This window comes from Pteropus medius, unplaced genomic scaffold (assembly GCF_902729225.1).
Source record: "Pteropus medius unplaced genomic scaffold, Ma_sr-lr_union100, whole genome shotgun sequence".
In the NCBI taxonomy this organism is placed as follows: Eukaryota; Metazoa; Chordata; class Mammalia; order Chiroptera; family Pteropodidae; genus Pteropus; species Pteropus medius.
Window position 1 is genome coordinate 3,461,031 of NW_024342257.1, and position 5,628 is coordinate 3,466,658.

Sequence of the window (5,628 nt, forward strand, 5' to 3'; positions counted from 1 at the left end):
TCTTTTACCTCCTTCAAAGATATGAAGACTGATTATTTATACATCATCTAATGCTTAATCATTTCTTTTTCATAATCTTCATGATGCACCAACTAAGTAAGGTACTTGATTCATTCCCCTGAAACTGGGCTTTTTCTCTTTTAAGGTGGCAGAATACTTGCCACATCTTTTCCAACCATAATTTTTGGTGCAATGGATCAATCGTTGAGAGTCTAAATGGCAATGGGATCATAGAACTAATATCTGGGGTTGAAAAACTATGTCAATAAGTTTTGATCCAAAATTAGTGTCAGAACATTTTTGGAAAAATATTTTAGTTAATGTTAAAGTTGACTAGAACTCTATTTTCAGAAAAGCAAAGCCTTGTGAAGATATCATAAAATACTTTTCCACTTATTACTAAAAGATTCTAAGGTGTACTCTTCCTAAAGTGGTCCATGCTTTGCTTCATCCTCACTTCTAATGGTTTTCCAATAATACAGTAGCTTGATGTTGTCATTTTAAGTGGAAATCCACTTTAATCAAATCTTAGGTTGCTACTCCAGTGTTTGATAAACTCTAGACATTTGTGCCTGCTGCTCTTTTTTCATTGATTGAAAATCTCCTAGCAGGTCACACAATCCTTTCCTTTTCAGCAATCAAAAAGCGTTTGGGCCATTGCCAACATGAGGAAGAAAAGAGAAGTGATTGTGATGTCCTGTAAAAATTAGTGAGCTTTATATCTGGGAGACTTCATGGATAGATGGAAATATTTTGCTACTTTCTGAGCTCTTTTCTTTGAATAGATTTTAAATATGTTACATGAGAATTTTTGGGTGAATTTTAATATATTATACTTTATAAAAATTTATTTTTCAATTACAATTGACATACAATATTATATTAGTTTCAGGTGTACAACATAGTGATTAGATATTTATATAACTTATTAAGTGATCACCCTGAGAAATATAGTACCTATCTGACACCAATAGATAGTTACTACAATATTATTGACTATATTCCCTATGCTATACTTTACATCCCCGTGGCTATTTTATAACTGCCAATTTGCACTTCTTAATCCTGTTCACCTTTTTTACCCATTCCTCCCATCCACCCCTACGATCTAGCGACTGCCAATTTGCTCTCTGTATCTATGAGTTTCTGTTTTTTTTTGTTCATTTCCTTTATTTTTTAGATTCTACATATAAATGAAATCATATGGTATTTATATTTCTCTGTCTGGTTTATTTCACTTAGCGTAATACTTTCTAGACCCATCCATATTGTTGCAAATGGCAATATTTCATTCTTTCTCATGGCCAAGTAATATTCCATTGTATATATGTACCACCTCTTCTTTATCCAATCATCTATTGATGGGCACTTGGGTTGCTTCCATATCTTGGCTATTGTAAATAGTGGTGCAGTGAACATTGGGATGCATGGATCTCTTTGAGTTAGTGATTTGGATTTCTTCAGATAAATATCCAAAAGTGAAACTGCTGAGTCATAAGGTAGTTCTATTTTCAATTTTTTGAGGGAACTTTATATTGTTTTCTATAGTAGTTGCAGCAATTTGCAATCCTGCCAATAGTACACGAAGGTTCTCTTTTCTTCACATTTTCACCAACACATGTTGTTTGTTGACTTATTTATGAGTATGACTCCTGTAGTCCTAAACCTATCTTTTTTGGCCCTAAGCTAACTCATTTCTAGGAATAAATATTTTTCTTGGGAATGGGAGGTAAAATGGTAAATAAAGTTAACAGCTGTTTCTTTCTTCCTTCCATCTTTCATCAATCTATCTTTCCTTCCTTCAGATTGGTGAGTGATTATTGCTAGAGAGCAAGAGTTACCTTGAGACCATAGTTAGATAGGTGGTAGTACTACTGTTGGGGGGAGGTATATGCTAGGGACTGATCAAAAACATCCACTATCTTGCCTTGAGAAGACCAGTGAGGATCCCCTGGGGTAAATCCTGGAGTCATTGGAGGCATGGAAAAAACGTCCCCGAAAGGTGGATCTGTCATCTTGCCATACATACAAAGCACTAGCACCAGGCAGATGACAGAGAACCAGAATTCAATGGCATCATTGGGTAGCAGAATCATCAGTAATGATGGTGACCACCAACTCTTAAGGATTAGCCCCTTCTCTCTCCGTTTCCTGTTACTTAGTAAGCTCTGCAATTCCCATAGGCTCTGATAGAGGAGGAATTTCTAATAATGACTGATAGTGAATGCCCTGTCAGCTAGGAATGTGAAGGCTCAGAACCAAGTTGGATTTAATTAAAAAAAAAAAAGAAAAGAGAAAGAAAAAAAAAAAAAGGTGATATTCCTTGTACCCAAGCATTCTGGAACAAATTCAGACCTATCACAAATACATCTAAAAAATTGAAGGATACATCAATCCTCTGAGAAGTAGGATGGGGGCCAGAAGAGCTTTCGATTTTTAATTAAAATGTATGCAAGCATGTGTGTGTATCTGGAGGAAAGAGAGAATAATTCTTTCCTATCAAAGCAAAAGAAAAAGTCATTTTGGGTTGAGAAGAGGATCTGGAGATGCATAAATATCTCCAAGGTCATCTGAATCAACTCTAAGTCTGATGCACATTCCTAGGATGACTTTGAAAGCCTAAAGCCCTAGATTCAGACATAACTTTGAACTATATGATCTCTTCTACTCATTATCCAATTCCACAAAGGATGTTTGGAAGTGTAAATATTTTATACTATTTCATAAACTGCAATTGTATGACCAATTCAATACCACTTATTTATTCATTCAATATTTAATGAATATTTATCGGTAGCCTATTATGTGTTATGCACTTTCTAGGCACTTAAGTTACATAAGACAATTAAAAATAAATTAATTAATACTGCCTCTTTTGCCCATTTTATTTGACTACTTTTTTTGTGCCTCCATGCTATTGATATGGGACATCCTGTTATATTACTGTTGATCCCATTGTATTAAAATAATCTATTTATGCAATTTCGGTTGACAACAACTTTTATAATACAAAGACAGAAAACATGAAGAAATGAGAATAATAGATTTGACTAAATAAAAGTTAGAAATTTCACAGAAAGAAAAATAAAACATCAAGGAAAATGATAAAATCAGGGAAATATTTGCAACATAGATGACATACAGGTTTTCTATCTGTAATATATAAAGCGTTCTTTATATATTACACTAATCAAGAGATTAATAATCAGTTGAAAAATCTTCAAAGGACATAAATGAAAATATGCTAAAGAAAAAATATAATAGCTAATAAATATATTTAAATATTTAAACTCACTAGAAATCAAGGAAATGTAAATGTAAACAACAAGGTATCATCTCTAGCTATCAAATTGGAAAAGACTAAAAATTAAAAATATCCAATTCTAATTTTCTAACATAGTTTCTCAACTTTGGCACAATTGACATTTAGGGCAGGATAATTACTTGATGTGTGTGTGGGCAGGGGGCGGGGAGCTGTCCTATGCATTGTAGGATGTTTATCAGCTTCCTGGGCCCTACCCACTAGATCCCAGTAACATCCCTTTCCTGTCGTCACAACTAAAAATGTCTTTAGGCATTGCATCATGTCTTCTAGGAGGGAAAATCTCTCTTATTTGAGAACCACTGCTCTAAAAGTATAGAGGTACTTGGCATTTTCCCCATTCATCATGATCTCAGTTACTTTCAGATCTGTGCATATTCATGCTCCAGTGATCTCCTTTCCTACTCTTATCATCATTCATGTTTTTGCTGAAGCTTTTGAGAAATCTTACATGATCTCTCAAGATGGGTTCCCAAAGCACCTTGCATTTACCCTGATCTCAGTATTTTTCGTACTGTCTTATATTTTATCTAACTATTTGCTAGACTTTTCTAATAGACTAAACTCCAAACAGGACCACATCATGACTTTAATGAGCCCTAGAAACTTTTGCCTTCATGGGCCTCTTTCTCCATAAAAAATATTAAAATTATATTTTATGACTGCATTGGTATAAAGATTAATAAAATCAAGCCAGGATCATATATATATATGTATATATTTTCCCTTCTCATTTTAAAATAAATTAAAACATTTTCATGAACCCCTAAAAAATGTTGTGGGTCCTAGGCACTGTGTTTACCATATCTAATGAATAAATTTGCTCTGGCTTCAAAAAGAAAGAGATGGTAGGTATCTTGGTTATCACTGTAAACAATGCCTACTATTCAGTTGTTTAATAAATAATTCTCAAATTAATAAATGGATTAAATTTTTGCTAAACAAGTATTTCTAAATATCTGAGTCATAAAAGACTTCGAAATATTTTTAACTGAGTCAAGATATAATAATTTCATTGGATTTTTTTCTAAGTTAATTTGTGCTCTAGTTTTGATGTACTTGAAAAATATTCTACATTCTCTAATATTTATTATTAAAATATTTCTGATATGATTAAAAAAATGAAATAGATCCTTGACCATCTAGCCTTCAACTTCACTCTGCTATCAAATATTTGTGACTAAGCTGAAAATATAGGCCCATGATATATATCAGATTATTTATGTGAGTTCTTCATTAATTTTCTATTGACTTTCTCTTATTTTGGAAAATAAGGATATAATAGGTAAATTTGCAAGTCTGGTAAGATGTGTAAAAGTTAGATGACAAATAAGAGTCAATTTTACCTTGCTGGCACTTAGAATTGTGATTTTCACAGTTTCGTGAATTTGCAATTTTACCATTTTACCAAGTCATTAAGAACTGTCAATTTGATCTGTGCTAACCAGTATACAGTTCTTGCCCGCAAAGAGTTCAAAGATTACCCTTAAAATAATTTCCTTTCTGGTATTAGGGTGCATAATTACCTTAGTAATCAAAAGGCTACTAGGCAATTATGGAATAAGAGCAAAATAATTGGGAGTCTTGGAAGAAGAGTGCATCTCAGTCATGTTTGAGCCAAGCAAACTACCTCCGTTCTGCTCTATAGTACATCTTTCAAGCAAGAGAATATTTATGTCTTTCTGCTCCTTTAAGTGGCGTTCAAATGTTGTTTTTCTACAGGTAAAAGTCATGACATCATTCATCATGCATTAAATATTTTATATTTTTGAAACATGCTGCAATTACCACGAGAACAGATATTACTCACTAATAGCATTTTTGGTTGTATGATATATGATGACGTGGCCCAAAAGCTCTTTTGTTTCATTAATAATATTTCTCTCTTTGTAGGGTGCATAATCTCTGAGCAGATTTCTCATTGTGTATTAAATCCAGCTAAGAATGAGGATTCTTGTTTGATTTCTGAAAAGGTGTGGCTTAATTTGGTTTCTATGCGTCAATTCTCACCTTAATTAAACTACCTCTAATCCTTGTTGGTCAGAATCAATCACTTCTTTCCCTCAGCTCTCCCAATAGGGTATTTGTATCTCGATTTGGTACTTACTTATTCTGCTTTAGTTATTTGCCTCACAGGCTTATCTCTGTTACCAGACAGAAGGAGGGACTCTCTTAGTCATTTTTATGCTCTCCTAAGCACCTACCATATGCCTTTTACATAGATCTCAAAACATTTTTTTTGCATTTTAAAATTTATTTTAATTATTTTCAAGTATACAGTACATTGGTTAGACATCTATATAGTT